Source organism: Dipodomys merriami, unplaced genomic scaffold (genome assembly GCF_024711535.1).
Source record: "Dipodomys merriami isolate MVZ:Mamm:240054 unplaced genomic scaffold, mDipMer1.0.p SCAF_539, whole genome shotgun sequence".
NCBI classification, from domain to species: domain Eukaryota; kingdom Metazoa; phylum Chordata; class Mammalia; order Rodentia; family Heteromyidae; genus Dipodomys; species Dipodomys merriami.
In genome coordinates, this window is record NW_027206112.1 from 271,763 (window position 1) to 289,781 (window position 18,019).

The 18,019-nt window shown below is 41.6% G+C and overlaps 1 pseudogene; it reads right to left on the minus strand.

Annotated features, from left to right (window-relative positions):
- Positions 1-1,399: 1,399 nt before the first annotated feature.
- LOC138811597 (tubulin beta-2A chain-like) lies at positions 1,400-17,540 on the minus strand (annotated as a pseudogene).
- Positions 17,541-18,019: the final 479 nt, after the last annotated feature.

The following is an 18,019-nucleotide window of genomic DNA, read 5'->3' on the forward strand; positions in this document are numbered from 1 at the left end:
CTTTGATCTCCCTGGGGCAAGGACACAAAACCTCCTTCTAGTCATAGATCACTCTCTGGGACAGTTTTACTTTCTAATGAGTGAGACCAGCTTGGCTTAAAGATCTCTATCCCACCCCTCCCTACCCTACCCCAACCTCAGGCCTGGTAGAGGAAAACTTACGGAACTTACCATCTCCCAACTTTACTAGCAACAAGGGACTTGCACCTCACCCAGAAGTACCTTTTCCTTAGAGCTTTCTATAATTTGCCATATTCCCATAGCCCTGTTTCTGAAGAAAAAGGTGCTCTTACAGGTTATTGGTGGCCATGGAGGAATGCTTGGCACAGACAACCTGCCTGGAGCCTCACTGAAAGAAGAGTGAAAGATTCTGGCAAAAAGAACCAGTGACTGATTTGGCCTCCAGTGAAAACAGAAGTGTTTACCTTTTTCCTGGCTATTGTAGGTTCTAAGCAATTGAGATTTCTGTTTCACTCACGTAAAGTAAACATACCCAACAGGCTAGATCCATCCATCCCTTATATCCTTACAACACCCTGTGGGCCTCAGACAGCTTTGACTGCTGGAAAAATGAACGTGAGAATGGGTCATTGGGACAGGCCATGTCTCCCCTCCTCTCCTTGACTTGGAAGTACTGTGTCAAGCAGTTCTGTATACACTATGGGACTAGTCAGCTTCTCAGCCTCTCACTCCCTCAAACAGCTAGAGTCACTTCTGTACTTAAAGCTCCAGACACCTTGAGAAACTACCCTGGAAACCAGGAACTTGCACTCATCCTGTGAGTGCTGCTTCATTGCCAATTGAACTCTAAACACAGGGATCAGTGTTCCTGATACTGTTTCTGGGGAATGTGACTGAAATCCCTCTGATGGGACATGAGACAAGAACCTGTGGTTGTCTGAAGGAGAAGTAGCATCTGGATCTAGTTTTCTTTCTCTTCAAACTGCTTTTTTGCTACTTGCATGCTTTTGAGAGATTGAAAACTATAAAACTGGGCCAGGGGGAAAAACAACAACATTGGCACTTGTCATCCTCCTCTTCAAAATAGCAGAAAAACCATGAATTTAATACTCCTCTTGAGTACCAGTCCTATATTGTTAAGATTAAATCCTTCTGGCCAAATTTATATTTCAAATACACTGAAAGAATAAAAAGGATTCTAAAGAAGAATAAGGGCTCAGGGTATAAAATGTATACTTCTTTATTTATACAAATAGGGTTTTAAAACAATCATATTTAAAAGAAATCTGCATTTTTACATTCACCGTCAGTGAGTTCCTGACAGAGAAGGCTGAGCATGATGATACATAGCAAGGTCCCACTGCAGGACAACAGTAGCTCAGGAAAGCACCATTTATTTGAGAAGCCGTAGGCAGGCTCTGGCATTCCTGTTGCACTGCTAGCAATGGGAAGTCTTAAACCTCTTCTTCCACAAGACTTCTTCAAATTCCCCCTGTTCATCAGCAGTGGCATCTTTGCATTGCTGGTACTTGGACACCGGGTTGTTGATGTTGCTCTCAGCCTCAGTGAACTCCGTCTCATCCATACCCTTGCCTGTATACCAGTGCAAGAATGCCTTGTGCTGCAACATGGCACTGAACTGCTCTGAGGTGTGCTTGAAGGGTTCCTGGATGGCTGTGTTGTTACCAATGAATGTGGCCAACATCGTGAGGCCATGTGGGGGGATGTCACACACAAGTGTCTTCACGTTGTTGGGGATCCATTCTGCAAAGTAGCTGCTTATTTGTTCTGCAAGTTGAGCATCTGCTCATCCACCTCCTTCATGGACATGCGGCCTCAGAAGATGGCAGCCGCTATCAGGTAGCAGCCATGGTGGGGATCACAGGTTACCATCGTGTTCTTGGTGTCAAACATCTGCTGGGTGAGCTTGGGCCCTGAAAGAGCATTGTACTGCTGGCTGGCATGGCTGGACAGGGTGCAAGGCCAGGCATGAAGAAGTTCAGGCAGGGGAAGGACACCATGTTCACAGCCAGCTTGCGCAGGTCTGCATTCAGCTGGGCAGGGAAGCACAGGCAAATGGTGACCTTGCTCATGGTAGCCAACACCAGGTGGTTCAGGTCTCCATAGGTGGGCATGGGCAGCTTCAGGGTGCAAAAGCAGATGTCATACAGGGCCTCGTTGTCAATGTAGAATGTTTCATCTGCATATTCCAACTGGTGGACAGATAAGATGGTGTTGTAGGGTTAGGTGAGGATGATAGGGTTAGGTGGATAAAGGCTCAGCCCAGCACTGGGAACTAGTGTCTGGATGTTAGGGAGGAGGGGTGCCTGTTAGCCATCTCCTATGGACTATGATGACATATCAAATATGAAGTTGTCTGGTCTGAAACTCTGGCCAAATGGTTCCGATCTCACTGAGTCTAAGGTGCCAGTGTCCAACATCTTGGGCAAGGGCATGACACTGAAGGTGTTCATGATGCTGTCTGGGAACTCCTCTCGGATCTTATTGAGAATCAGGGTGCCCATGCCTGACCTGCTGCCACCTCCCAGGAAGTAGTGCAGCTAGAAACCCTGGAGACAGCCACACCTTTCTGCTCACCACTTCCAACACTGACTCCACCAGCGCGGCTCCCTCTGTGTGGTGGCCCTTGGCCCAGTTATTGCCTGCCCTGTTCTGGCCTATCAGACACAAAGACATGATGAGACACATACTCCAGGAATAATGACTGTGTTATATGCATTGTGAAGACTATAGGCTCCTCTGAGCAACTTTGGCTATTATTTTAGATACACTTTGGTGAAATAAAGGAAATGTTTTCTTTTTTTGGGTCCAGTCATGGGCCTGAACTCTGGGCCTGGGCGCTGTCCCTCAGCTCTTCAGCTCAAGGCTAGTGCTCTACCACTTAAGCCACAGCACCACTTCTGGCTTTTTTTTTCCTGCTTATATGGTGCTGAGGAATCGAACCCAGGGCCTCATGCATGCAAGGCAAGCACTGTACTGCTGAGCCACCTTCCTAGCCCTCAGGAAATGTTTTCAATGTGTCTGGGACCCTACAAATCACCCAGGTTCTAAAGAAAGTAAAGACAATGTGGAGGAAGATACATTTTAACCCAAACCACGTGCGTACTTCTAAAAATGAGCAGAGCCTGGGGATGGGAAGGGGTCTCAGTGGTAGAGTGCTTGCCTCACATGCACAATGCCATGGGATCGATTCCTCAACACCACATAAACAGAAAAAGCCAGAAGAGATGCTGTGGTTCAAGCGGTAGAGTGCTTGCTTGAGCTGAAGAGCTGAGGTACAGTGCTAAGGCCCAGAGTTCAAGCCCCACGACCGACCAAAAAAAAATTAACAGAGCCTGCCTCAATAATGGAAAAGTACTTACTTTCACAGGAGGAACAGGAGAACAGAATGGTAAGAGGGAAGCTAAGCTGCAGGCACTTGTCTGCACCTTGCTCATACATAGCTGTGCTTTGATTTCTGGTGTCCTGAAGTGGTTCCCTGTTATTGCCAGGTATTTGAAATGGCCAGCAGCGCTGAAACCTTGTTGGAGGCATTCCCTGCTCGCTGTTCATTCCCTTCAGAGGCTGTTTGCAGACTGGCATTTATCTGTGCTGATTGAGTGGCCAGGGACATGACTCCCATGGACTGAAATAGGTAGGTTAGGTGAGGATGATATCTAGATGGATAAAGGCTCAGCTCAGCTCTGGGAACTGGAGTGTGCCTGGATGTTAGGAAGGAGGGGTGCCTATTAGCCATTTTCCATGGACCATGCTGACCTACTAAATATGAAGTGTCTGGTCTGAAACTCTATGGTTCCAATCTTACTGAGTCTAAGGTGCCAGGCTCTACATCCACCATGATGGCCCGAGGAACATATTTGTTGCCTGTGGGAACAAGAGTTGACTTAGGCCTATACTTGACAAGGAACTTAGGGGCAGAGCTTATGATTCTAAGTGGCTCTCAGCATTCATTACAGAAATTACAGCATTTCAGACATGGAAACAGAAAAGATATCTTGAGAATGAATCACCATGCAAGAGGCTTCAGCAACTTTAAGGACGTTTGCAGTTGTCTATTTCCATGCATTTCATTCCTTTGCTTTGGGCATGGTGGCTGAAATCTCAGCTACTCAGAAGGCAAAGATGAGCATCAGGCTTTGAGTCTAATGGGGCAAAAGAAAGATGACAACACCTTTTCTTGTTGTTGTTGTTCATGGTGGGGCTTGAACTCTGAGCCTGGGCTGAGTCCCTCAGCTCTTCAGCTCAAGGCTAGCACTCTATCACTTGAGCCACAGTCCCACTTTCAGTTTTCTGAGTTGTTTATTGTAGATAAGGGTCTCAGGGGCTTTCCTGCCCAGGCTGAATTTGAACCATGATTCTCATTTCTCAGCCTCCTGAGTAGCTAGGATTACTGGTGTGAGTCATCATTGCCTATCAGCAAGAACCTTTCTCTTTTTTTGTTAATTTTATTTTTATTGTAAAGGTGCTGTATAGAGGAGTTACAGTTACATGAGTAAGGAAATGAGAACATTTATTGTTGAACATTGTTACCCACTCCTTTGTTGTTCTCCCTTTCCTTCCCCAATTAAAAGTAGCTAGGTGCAGAGCACCATTGGCTCATGCCTATAATCTTAGCAACTGTGGATTTGGAGATCAGAGGATCGCTGTTCAAAGCCAGCCTCGGCAGGAAAGTCTGTGAGACTCTTATCTCCAATAAACTAATAGAAAACCAGAAATGGCACTGTGGCTTAAGTGGTATGGCTGCTTGTTTTGAACAGAAGAGTTGGGGCACAGTGCATAGGCCCAGAGTTTAAGCGCCACTGCCGACAAAAAAACAAACAAAACAAAAGAGCCAGGTGTGGCTCTTCAGCAAGTAAATGTAGAGGAATTCAAGTATAATGCTTTCCTGGGGAAAATACATAAAATACATATTTCTTGTGTTATAATGTTTCAATAATTGTTATCAAATAGCACATTTCCCTGTATTCAAATACTCAGAGCAACCTTGGGCGATTACTTGCAATTTGCCATTTAACCTGATTTTTCAAAAGGGATATCAGTTAAAATGATATAAACATGAGTTTGAGATTGCCCCCTTCCTAAACAATCACATGAAGAAAACTGGCCATCCTGCCTGATATGCAGGATCTAATAAAGACACAACATAAAATACTGTTCATAGGAGTGACACAATCCCACACAACTCTCAACCAAGGAACCACAAGATTAAAGTCTTATATCTTACTTAAGCAATATCAACACAAAATACCAAGGTGAGGACATCCCCAAATGTAGATCCATAAAACTCAAATACATTAAATAGCTCTGTCCTTTTGTTTGCACTTTTTCATTGGTTTATTACACAGGAAAACCAATTATCTACGATTCTGTTTGTATACAATAATGTAGAATGGAAACTCTTTATATAAAATTAAATGAATTTCACATTGACATTTACAAAAACTGAAAATCTACTCTGTAGACTTCAGTAAGGTTGTTTGTATTAGGAAAGACAATATGAATCATTTAAAAGCAGTGTTTACACATTATTATTGGGTTTTTCTACATCACAACAATGTTTTCTACTTTAAAAACCTTAAAAAGAATTTATTGTTGGCTAAGTATCCATATTCAAAATGCTGAAGTCCAGAAGTGTTATAGATTTCAGGGTGAGACACTTTATTTATGCTTTGTGATTTGGACTATTCACATATATATTAGTGACTGAACATCCCTCTTTAAAATTTTAAAATTTTCAATTTCAAAAATTTTCTTTTTAGAAATTTAATCTGTATTTTAAAGAGGGCAATGCAACTGGGCTCTGGTTGCTGAAGGGTGAAATTCTAGCTACTGAAAAGTCTGAGATCTTAGGATCGCAGATTGAAGCCAGCTGGGGCAGGAAATTCTGGGAGACTCTTATCTCCAAGAAACTACCTGAAATAGTTGGTGCCATGCCACCTCCTATGCCACCTCTGCATGAGATCGTGTTAGACAAAGAGCTTTAAGGAAGCATGCCTGCAGGAAGAGGGTGTTGGTTCAAGGCATCCCATACACTTGGCTGCACCTTTATAGCCTCTACCTTTATTCTTACTATATTCTTCTTGGCTGTACATTCGTTGCTTTTATTCTTGTTTTGGCTATTTTTCTATTGATCCGTGAACAGAGCATGTTGTTTCTTTCCAGTCCAATGGAGATGACTTCTCTAAATAATAAAGACTAGGACCAAAGATTAAATGTGGGCGATGCCCCAATCAATCTATCATCTGATGTGACGCTGCCTCCAAAAACTCCTACAACTTCACAAGCGGTTTTGCAGCTCACGCATAGTAAACATAAAAACTTAAAATTTCCAAATATGTTACAACAAGCAGAATTAATGAATTAAACTAAGCTAGAAGGAGTTATCCCAGAAGCCCAGAGAGTTCTAAAAAAAGGAACCCCTGATAATAAAAGGAAAAGAAAGATTGAAGAGATGAAGGACAATGCCTATGCCCAGAGTTGAAACCCCATGACAAGAAAAAAAAATCCAGGTGTGGCTAGTCAGCAAGTACAGGTAGGGGGAATTCAGTAAAAGGCTTTCCTGAGGAATTCACAAGTGTATACTCAAAAATTAAAACAAAATATATGGTGGAGTGGCTCAGGTGGATACAGCACTTGACTTACAAGATGGAGGCCCCAAATTCGAACTACAATACCACCCTAAGAAAGGCAGGAACTCCTTCCTTGTCATTAGTATTCCTAGGGACCTATTCTGCCACGGTATTGGAAGCCAGTTGGGAGACACTCACTAGCTGCCTCATTGTAATACACCTCGATTCTCTGCAGCTGTAAGCTGCTGTCTACATAGTAGTTTCCAGTGCAGTCAATGTTGTGCTCATTGCTTAGCATTTCCCAAAACTGAGATGGAAATAGGAGTGTATTATGGCCTAGAATGTTAACTGTCCAAACAATGGATTTTAAAATAACTATAAGAAACCCAAGTCCTGTTGACACAACTATTTTTGTAAAAAAATTAGATTTTTTAAATTAAAAAAGCACAAAAATTGATAGTATTTTAGTTTTGTTAATCTCTTTGCTATCTTGCTGAATAGAAGACATCTGGGTTCTCCTATGAGTATTCTATCTTATGGGATACCATATTCTGTTTGGATTCTATGACCAGAACCTGGTCTTATATGGACATTAAGTTGCCAAAGCAGTAACTTGAAGACTCAGCTAGAAGGGTCTCCAGAACCCCAAGGGTCCTCAGAGCATACACTGATTTAGACAACCACTGATTTAGAAAACACCCAACTTAAGGGAACTGAGTTAAGGCATGAAAACTCAGAGAAATTTGCATTAAGGTGGACGAACTGTTCTCAATTATCTGATACTCATCAGTTGACAAAAAGGGAATCCTCTGTATCTGTCAGCTCAAAGACACTGCACTCCTTTCATTCAAATCAGACCAAAAATGCATTAGTCTATTCCCAGGAAACTAAGTACAATGACTTGAGTCTCAGGTAAGACAAAGACATGCAAGCCTTGCTTAAAAAACCACACCCACCTGGGCCACACAAATTAGGGAAATTGGGGAAACTATCTGGGGGACTTGATTTCCAGGAGGTTAGGGACTACTATGGAGCCCCACCTACATCAGCCTAGACATGACCACCACCACCTGCACCCTCCAACCCCATCCTCTTCCTCCTCATCCCCCTAAATTTGAGACTGGGATCCTAGGCCAGTGTCATGCTCCCCTTTGCGCCAATCTGGTTGCCACAGTGGCTTGCCTGTATGTACATGATCTCCCTCACGGTGTAGGGCTGCAGAGCAGTTGGATGCGTGTCCTCAGCAGTGGTGTACACAGAAGCAAACAGGTAGGGCTGGGGAGAAGGAATCTGACACAGCCAACTCAGATCCCCATTTAAACCTCTGGTTGTTACAGGGGCAGAGGAGATGGGGTGGACTTGATAGGCAGAGCCAGTAGGTGCTCCAGCTCATTCTTCCTACTGCTGGGTAATCAGAGATAGCTACCTGTTATCACTTAGCCCTGGCATCCAGCTGTCAGCCTCAAGTCAATTAGCACAGCTGCCACTCTATTTGGAACCTCTTGTCACACTGCCATCCACGTCCCACCCTGACTCACAAGAGAGGCTGAACCCTGGGATCCAGGAAGCATGAGGAGGGGCTTCCTTTACACAAGGTACTTGTGCCAGAAGCCAAGAACAAGCCTACCTTCTATTTTTGATAGGAGGGCCTAGAACTGAAGGGGCACGTTCAGCTGTGATCCCAAGAACAAGCACAAACTGTTGGATTCCATGACTGATTTCCATTCTGGGAAGAGTCAGGGGCTTAGGGCCTTGCCTTCATACTCAGGTTTTCTTTTCTTTTCTCTTAAAAGCAGCTTGCTTTATTACTTAAGCCATAGGTCTACTACAGTCTACTTTTTGTTTCATTTGGCTTTTGCTCCAAGCATGAGAACTCAGCTCCTGCTCTCTGTTGTGTGTGTGTGTGTGTGTGTGTGTGTGTGTGTGTGTGTGTGTGTGTGTGTGTGTGTGTTGGCCGGAGTTAGGCACGTTGGTGTTAGGGCTTGAAATTAAGGCCTGGTGACTCTTTTTGAGATTTTTACTATTATTGAGATTAGGTGATTACCTAAATTTCTATTTCAGAATATTGTGGAATAGTGATATTTAGTTGAAGTCACAAACATATTTTAACCTTCACAATGCAAATTGTCATTATTATGGTTGTTAAAGTTTGTGAATTCTATAAGCTTTGACAATACAATTCTATAAGCTTCGACAATACAATTATTTCTTCCAGGTGATATATACATTTCTTTCCTTTTGCTTATTGTAAGACGTTCTGTCTTTCACTCTCATTCCTCTCCTCTCTTTCTGAGGTTTTATTGATTTACTTAGTTAACTGAAGGGTAGGTGGCTCTACTACTTGAGCCACAGCTAAACTTCTGCCTTCTTTAAGTGATTAATATGAGGCAAGAATTCCATGGGTAGTCCAGGGCAGTACAGAAAGGCTTGAAATCTGATGATCAGAGTTCAAAGTCAGCCTGGGCAGAAAAGTCAATGAGACTCTTATCTCCAGTCAACCTAATAGGTGGAAGATAGTAGAGCTGTAGCCTTGAGCAAAACACTTCAATTTTAAGTCCCTCAACTGAACACACTGAAGCAAGTTTCATGGACTTTCCTGTCCAGTATGGCTTTGAACCATGACCTACAGATTTCCGTTTCCTTAGCATTCAGAATTATAAGTGTGAGTCAACATTTACAAATCTTTAATTACCTCTTCTTTCACCTTTTCAGTTATTTATTCTTTCTTTCTTTCCTTTTGACATTTGTTATTAGGCGCTAGCTCTTATGATGTTTTTTTGTTTCCCTTGAAACTACCATGCCCTACAACTTTGACCACAGGTAAACTACAGGCTGTTTTTCTTTTTTGCAGCTCTTTTTCTAGGGCTTAAACTCAGGTCACAGTGACTGAAGTTCTATTTTTTTTAATTGAGTGGTGGTTCTTAGGTCTTGAAATTAAGTCAAGATGACTTTCCTTGAGGTTTATTTATTTTTACCTTAATAGTAGCTGGTATCACTACTTGAGCCACAGCTCAACTTTTGCATTTTTTGTGGTTAATAGGAGATTAGAATATCAATAGAAAGTCAAGAGCATTACAGAAAGGACTGAAATCTGAGAATCATGGTTCAATGCCAGTCTTGGGCAAGAAAGTCAATGAGACAATTATCTCTAATAACCACCAAGAGGTTGGAAGAAGTAGACCTGTAGCCATGAGCAAAACATAGCAAGTTCAAGCCCCCATACTGAACACAGTAAAATATGTCTCCTGTACTTTCCTGCCTGGGCTGGCTTTGAACCACAGTCCTCAGTTTTCAGTAATCTGAGCAGGTAGACTTACAGTTTTGATTTAGAAAGCCTTAATAGCTCCTTTTCCACCTTTTCATTTATTTGATTGTCCCTTCCCCCTTTTTCAAAGTTTATGTCCTTTATTATTAGGGCCTACTCATTTATGCTCAGTATTTAATTAATTAATTTATTGATATTGTCAGTTGGGGGCTTGAACTCAATGCCTAGTAACTGTCTGTCAGGGACACAGCAGGTACACTACTATTTTCAGACACAGTGCCACTTCTACTTAGTTGGAAAAAAAACAGTCACCAGGGGACTTTTTAGCCGAGGCTGGCTTCCAAATGTGATTCTCAGATCTAAGCTTCCTGAGTAGCAAGGATTACAGGCATGAGCCAGAGGCACCTGGCTTGTTTTTTTTAGATCAAAACTAGCAGGCTCTACATTTAGGCCACACTACTTCACTGTCCATGAGATTTTTGGCCTTTTGTTTTTTGCTCAAAGCTATCAGGAACAAAAACTCAACTCCTGAGGGTTCTTTTGGGGGGGAGGGGAGGCTTGAATTCAAGGCCTAGTGACTATGAGGGTTGTTTTGTTTTATTTTGGGTATTTTGTTTTTCATTTCAAAGCTAGCAGGCTCTACTACTTGAGCCTCAGCTCAACTTCCGCCTCTATTTTTCTTTTAGTGGTTAATAGTAGATAAGAGTCCCATGGGAACCAAGGCACTACACAGTATCCTAAAATCTAAGGATTACAGTTTAAAGCCAGCCTGGGCTAGAAAGTCCATCAGACTCATCTCCAATTAACCAGATGAGACAGGAAGTAGTATTTTTAAACTTGAGTAAAAACCCTCAAGTTCAAGCCCATGTCTAGCACACTCAAAAAGAAGTTAGTTGGACTTTCCTGCCCAGGCTGGATTCGAACTGTAATCTTTACATTTCAGCTTGGATTAAAGATATGAGTCTATATTATAAAAAACTAATTGGCTCTTTTCTTCTTCACATACATTTATTTATTTGTTGGTTCTCTCTCTTGTTTTTAGGGCCTCACCAATCTTGCTGAAGGATAGAATGCTCTAAAAGTTTAGTAACAGTTGCAATTTGGTTCATTTTTTGGTTTTGGTGGTTAGTAGGAGGGAAGTATAGACACTCCCACAAGGTCCTGAATTATACTGATTGCGGTTCATTGTCAGAGGACAAGGAAAGTTCATGAAATTCTTATCTCAAATTAACCTCCAAAAGATTGGAAATGGTCAAGCAAAAACTTGTAGATCATATCCCAGAAAGGAACACACACACACTCATACACACACACACACACACACACACACACACACACACACACACACAATGGGCTTTTTACACACACACACACACACACACACACACACATACACACACACACACAATGGGCTTTCCTGTCCTGGCTGGCTTGGAATAGTAATGCTCGATTTCAGTGTTTTGAGTAGCTAGAATTTCAAGTGTGAGCCACCAGTTTCTTGTTAATTTTTATCATTTCTAAGACTCTTTGTGCTCTCTTGTACTTTTTTAAAAATTTATTTTGTGGTTGTCTTAGTGCTAGATCTGTTTTTCACTTACCTTTTTTTAAAACTTTTTTTTCTTAGCTTTATCTTAGCTTTTTTTAGGCTCAAGGTTGCTGCTCTACCACTTCAGCCACAGTTCCACTTCTTTTTGCTGATTAGTTGGGAATAGGAGGCTCATTGACTTTCCTGCCCAGGCTGGCTGTGAACCACAGTCCTCAGATTTGAGGATACTGTGTAGTGCCCTTGAATTCCTGTGGGACACTTCTGTCCTATTTACCACCAAAAGATAAAGAGAGTGGGGCAGAAGTTGATCTGTGGTTCAAATAAGAAAGCCTGCTAGCTTTGAATTTAAAAAAAATACTTGGAAGTCTAATTCTGGTACTAATTGTACACTATTCAAACAAAACAAAACAAAACAAAAAACAAAAACAACTTATGCGCAGTGACCAGGTAATTAGGATTCCTAACTGATAACCTGAACTCATTTCCCAAAGCCTTTTTAAGATATATATGGTCATTTGTGTCAGCTGAGGAGAGATTAAAGAACAAGGCTTTACAGGCCAGTTACTCAGGACTTGGAAATCAGGATCCATTGGCAAAGCTTTTCAGAAAATGACTAAAAACTCACTCTTCACAATTCCAAATTGTTCTTCCTTCTGTGAAAGGGAAAGAGGGATGAGAAGGAAGAAATATGGGAACTAAGAAACCTCAAACAAGGTAAGTTATGTTAACTTTATTAGATAAAGTAAAACATAGGTGTACGGTGTGAAATCCAGAAAAGGACATGTCACCTCTGTGTGGATCCCAGTTAATTTAGTTAATCGATGGTAAGAAGTAAAACCCACTATTGTATTTATAGAAAGGAGGTACATGGCAGGCAAGTCAGTTCACTAACTTCAAGGATTTTGAACATAAAGGAGTGAAAGTGTTTGATTCTGTTTGGGCAACAGGAAGGAACAGAGCTGAGGAGGACTGAGATGTGCAGACATTCCCCAAGAAAGATCTCACTGATATCAATTCTTCAGATGCATGCTGGTTGCCAGTGGCTTATGCCTGTAATACTACTCAGAAGGCTTAGATCTGAGGATTGTGGTTTGAAGCCATCTGGGATAAGAAAGTTTGTAAGTCTTTTATGTTTTACAACTCAAGAATATTCATATTTGTTGCTAATTGCAACCCAAGGCAGTGCAATAGGATACCAAGCTGAAGAAAATTAGAAAATACCAGACAGGTATAGAGAAAAAGAAAAAAAAATCAATGAGGACCTTGGGTACCAAGGCTTACTGGCACCTGGGCCCCAGGTCACACAAGCAATCATATTTATTTGAATTCACGCTGGGAATGTTACCATGGATACATGCAAAAATGAAGCTTCTATATTGCAATCAGAGCCACCACAGTGAGTGAGAAACACTGGTTCCCTTTTTGTTTTGAGAAAGGAGAATGCAACCCAGAGAAAATCCAGACATTTGGTCTATTTTATCTAGCTTCCTAGGTTAAGTTGTCAATTCTTTTACCTCCCAGGCTTCAAGGCCTTTAAAGCACTATGGAAGGGGGCAATAGCTTAACCCTCTCCAGAGCTGTGCTTTTTTGTAAAATTGTGAAAATACCATACAGAGGAGTACAATTACATTGGCAAGATAGTGAGTACATTTCTTATCAAGCATTCTTACCTCCTCCTTTGTTTCCCCTTACCATCCCTTCCCTTCTCAACCCCCCTTCTCTCCCTCCACCCCCCACCGAAGTTGTAAAGTTCGTTTTTCAACATAACATCTTATACATTTCATTGTTGTAATGGGGTCACCTGTAACCCTATTTATATATTTATTGATTGATTGATTTTTTATTGTGAAAATACCATACAGAGGAGTTACAATTGCATGGGCAAGATAATGAGTACATTTCTTATTAAGCATTGTTGCCTCCTCCTTTGTTTTCCCTTCCTATCCCTTTCCATCTCCCATCCCTCCCCCATCCTTCCCCACACCCCTCCCTCCCGCTCTTCCTACCCCACCCCAAAGTTGTAAAGTTCGCTTTTCGACATAATGTGTTGTATATCTCATTGTTGCAATGGGTCCACCAGTATCCCTATTTAAACAAATTGTTTTTCTTCCCTTCCTTTCCACAAATTATACCAACATCAAATACAGCGAAAGCAGGGCTAATACCATGGGGGAGGTACATATAAAGCAACAAAGAAATCATTTTATAAGTATGTTGGAAACAATCTCAAGAAAGAAAAAAACTTTGAATCCTTATCTTGGGGTTCATTTCACCTAACATCAACTTGTCTGACAGTTTCTGTTTGTCTCAGACATATACTAGTTATTTCAAATAACTTTGGGCCTGGCTTACTTCACAGAGCTGTGTTTTAACCTTTGCATGGTCAGCTCTCAGCTTTCTGAGTACTATTGAGGTGGTGTTCCAACCTCTCAAACCTTTTCCAGGTTCAACAGCTCAGCTCGAGTCTCCTACACCTATTAATATTAATAGTATAGATTACAAACAGTAAAAAGATAAAAATAACATTATACATTTAAACAGAAATAACTGACTGCATTCATTTATCCAGGACAAAAAATTTAGCACTGCTGTTTAAGTCACTAATAACACTTTTTTAAGATATACTTTCATGGATTTCATAAAACTTCCTATATACTCCTTAGAGTGTCTTTTTACCTCCCATTTTTATTTATTGCATTTGCATAGTAGTATATCATCCTTAAAATCATATCACCTCATAATTAAAGTTTATCTTGTAAGTAAATACTTATGAGACTCCAATAAAATATCAAAAAAGCTGAAAGTGGATCTGTGGCTTAAGAGCTATAGTACAAGCCTTGAGCAAAAGAGGCTCAGGGGCACTGTCCAGGCCCAAAGTTGAATCCCTAGTGTCCACACATACACCCCCCCCACCCCAGACCCCACACACAATCAGATGATAATGTCTATGAAGTTCTTCCTTAGGATGATCTTGGTGATGTCAGCAACTGTATGAAGTTTCTATCTCTCTTCCATGCATTTGTGGTAGTAGACAGCAGAGTCACTGTAGTATAACATGTGTCTAAGATGGCATTAGCAAAGGCTATCATGTAACATATCCAACATAATGTCCAGCTCTCTTGATGGTAGATCTGCACATCTTGAGACTTGATGTGACCCATGTACTCCTAAACTCGCTGTCCCATCCTCTGTGCCACCTGCTGCAATGATTCACTATCCACACCAAATAGGCTTTCATAACCTTTCCCTAATTATCTGAATACTGGATGCCAGAGATGTCATGGAGACACTCTGTGGCTATTTCCCTCCCCTGACAGTCCATTTTACCTCCTATGCTCTCCTCACAGATGTGGGCAATGGTCTCTGAGAGACTTCGTGCCTCATCTTGGAGAGATTTAGTTTCATTGTATCCATAAGCTTTGGGAAATCATGCAGTGAAGGGTCCAGGTTAGGAACATAGCTCCTCCTTCTGCAGGTTTTCCTGTATGTTCTCTTGGCCATTGAACAGAAGGGGGGTCTCTGAAAGGGAATTTATATGGTGTTCTCTGTCTGTCTTGGTCCATATAACATAGAACCACTTTCCCATCCCTTTAATGATTTAGACATGCTCCATGTGATTTGTGCTGCACTGCTCTCAATGTAGTAACAATGTAGAGGACACAACTGGATGTTGTATGGATAGCTGTCCATACTTGGGCATGAGTCCCCTTCCAGCCAGGGCCCATAACTCCATGCTGGGAAAGTGAGAGGAAGATTAGCTGGCTTATATCTATGTAGTCTGAATGACCCCAGGAGGCATTGAGGCCTCCTTTTCATGTCCATGGCCCCTCAGCATATTGATAAAGAATGACACACCATGCCCAATCATCACCAAAATGCTCACCTGGTCCTGGGCATTATCACCACCATCTCACCCACTTCTAGAATATTCCCTTTTTCAAGGCATTGCCAATCCTCCTCCTTGCATTCTCAGTTAAAATACTGCTGTCCATGAGTAAAGAGCAGAAGACAAGGAAGCAGCTACCCTAGGGAAAGTAAATACTGGACCTCTTCCATGGTGAGAAGATAATGCAACCTGCAACTATAAAATAGCGAAGGACTTAAGATGGTTGTGCACACAGTTTGTGTAGAAAAAATGCCAGACCTAGTATGCCCTGTTCAGAGTTTCAGTCCATAATCGTCTCTAACAAAGTCATCTCAGGTACAGATAAACCAAGTTCATAGTGTCTTTCCTTCTTTTATTCTGTGCCTTTCTGGGGCTTGCAATCAGGAAATGGATACTATACCTGTAGTTTGTTTTTCCCCTCAAGTCTACTGCTTTACCACTGGAGCCACAATTCTACTTCTAGATTTTTTTTGTACATAATTTGAGATAAAATTCGTATAGGCTTTCCTACCCAAGTTGGCTTCAATCACTGATCCTCAGCCTTATGAATAGCTAGGAGTACAGGCTTGGCCACTGAGCCTGGCAGCAATACTCTTCCTTTTTTATTTCCTTTTCTTTATTTTTTTTGTCAGTTACGGGCATGAATTCTGGGCTTGGGCACTGTCCCTCATCTCTTCAGATCAAGGCTAGTGCTCTACCACTTGAGCCACAGCGTCCCTTCCAGCTTTCTTTCTGCTTATATGGTACTGAGGAATTGAATTCAGGGCCTCATGAATGCAAGGCAAGCACTCAACCATTGAGCCACCTTCCCAGCCTCATTTTCGTTTTCTTAAAAAATATTATTAGGAATATGATGTTCAGAGGGGTAACAGTTAAGTCAGTTAAATTAAACAGTTGTCAGGTAATGAATACATTTTTGGGGGATAATTACACCCCTTCCCTTGCTCTCAGTTTATCCCTCCCACTGTGGCTTTTTTGTGGTTAACTGGAGATAAGGGTCTTCCAGACTTTGCTGCCCAGGGTGACTTTGAACCACAATCCTCAGACATCAGTCTGCTGATGAGCTAGGCTTGAGCTTTAAAGTCGGGATGACTGTTCTGAAGGTTGTTCTATATTTTCTATGGGCTGTGGGCCTGAATGGACTTAGGCAGTGAATGCCAGGCAGGTCTGTCATCTGGAAGCATGTGTCCTACTTAAGCCTGACTGGCTCTCAGAACAGATAGGTGATGCTTTCAGAGCAAGAACCAGTGTGTACTAGCTCAACAGAAGTCCTCACTATATTTATCTCATTCAACAACTACTGGGTTGCTTATCTTATCAACACTTTTTCTTTCTTAAGAATATATGTATTGTAAGATTGCAGTAACTACAGATTTGTAATGGTCTAAGAATATATGTGTGTTATCATATTTAATATCCAAACTACATAACTGCTCCAAATCATGTTTTATTTATCTTAAAGTAGTTCTTGAATAATACTCTTTATTAGTAATGATATTATTAATATAAGTATTAAAGTTCTTCAAACATGTTTCTCTTATTAGATTAATCCTTACAGTGACATTGAAAACACCTTCTGGAGCAGCAATGGAAAAGATACTTGGTGAATACTAAGAATGAGGGATGAGAAGTGTGAAAAACTAAGAGACTTACAAGTGTGACTGGGAAACATCTTCCACAGAGCAGAACCCCAGACTTGTGAAGGTATGTCAGTGTGAGAATAGGTCTTCAACCAGTTCACATGACCACATGGGTGAGTCTCAATGTTGCCACATAGATTCCTATATGAAAGACTCATGTCTGATGGGCTTTCACAACGCCAGATTTATGAAAGTTTGCTGTCTTCTTTCCTTCAATATTACTTCATACTTTAGTATTGAGTGCATTTTTTCTTTAAAGCATGAAAAAAACACCATCTTTTGGACTGAGGTGTTTCCTGTCTCCCTAAGAATAGCTCTGGTATTTAAGAGGATTCCTGACAGGTTCCAGTGCCTCACTTCTTTAATACCAGCTACTCATGAGGCTGGGATTTGAATATCACAGTCGAAGCCTGCCTTGGTAGGAGAGTCCATCAGAATCTCATCTCCAATCAACTACCAAAAAAGCCAGAAGTGGAGCTGTAGAGAAGCCTGAGTCCCTGCCCAGCCTTCAGGCACACACACACACACACACACACACACACACACACACACACACACACACACACACACGTGTCTTCCTGCCAGGCTTGTCCATGGGGTCCCATGAAATTGTTGGAGACCTCTCTTCAAATGGACTCACCCTTGTATTCATGCCTTTAATGTGGAAATTGACTCTCAGTCAATTTTGCATCCCACTTCCTCTGCTTGTTTTCTTAGGTGAGTCTTGTAGCTCAATACAGCTGTCCATACACTTCAAGATGCTGCTTATGATCTCAGGGCATGCATTCACACTCCAAATGGAAAAATAAAATATAACCTGAGGGTCTTGTTTAAATAGGGATGCAGGTGGACCCATTGCAACAATGAGATGTACAAGTCATTATGTCAAAAAACGAACTTTGCAACATTGCTGGGGGGGGGAGGATCTGTTAAGGGGTAAGGGAAGGTATGGGAAGAGATGGGAAGGAAAACATAGGAGGAGGCAACAATGTTTGATAAGAAATGTACTCATTATCTTGCCCATGTAATTGTAACCCTTTGTACAGTATTTTTACAAAACAAAAACCAAAACAAGAACAAAAAACAAAAAAACAAATCAGCAACTTGCAGATGGCTGCCGGTTTTACATTT